Genomic DNA, 699 nt, shown 5'->3' with positions numbered 1-699 from the left:
CAATTTTTACAAAATATAAAATAAAATCCCTGTTTGAGAGGACCAAATTACTCCCTTTTTTTTCCCCAAAACCCCTCTATCTAGAATCACAAATTCTACCCCGTGTCAAAACCCCCTAAAAGTAACAAACGATCAATGTTTGATCGCCCCTAGAATGTCCCCGAAGTAGACACGTAAAAGGGTACATCGCCCCCCCAAAACCAAATCCCCCACGAAGATGCGACACTAAGAAAGAGCCCCCGGATCAAAGAACGGTTTCCGGGAAAAAAAAAATGGTACCATGATAACAAGCCGACCCCCGCCCTTTCCGGACTACCGGGAAAAGAAAAAAAGGGCACCCGGGCCGCCCGCCAAACCAGCCCCTCCTCCGGAACCGGGCCCCCTTCCGAGATACCCACCCCGAGGTTTGGAACCACCAGCCCCGTTTAAGCACCGCCTCCCGAACCCACCCGCTCCGAAAAACCCGAGTTTGGGTTTAACCCGGAACCCCGGTCGCCCCGCTCGATCGGGCCCCCCGAAGTGCCCCGGCATCCCAATAATAGGCTTTAAGCGGGGGGCCGGGGCAAAAGGGGCCCCTGCAACCATCTCGTTTGGGGCCGGTCGAAATGAGCCCTTAAACCCGCCGAACCTCCACTCTCCCCGGGGCCCTCGTAAAAGCCCTAGGGGAAAAAGAGCCGGAACGGGATGCTGGGACAGCTT

Source organism: Lycium ferocissimum, chromosome 6 (assembly GCF_029784015.1).
Source record: "Lycium ferocissimum isolate CSIRO_LF1 chromosome 6, AGI_CSIRO_Lferr_CH_V1, whole genome shotgun sequence".
Lineage (NCBI taxonomy): Eukaryota > Viridiplantae > Streptophyta > Magnoliopsida > Solanales > Solanaceae > Lycium > Lycium ferocissimum.
The sequence above is the reverse complement of the archived record's forward strand: the minus strand, read 5'-3'. Positions refer to the sequence as shown.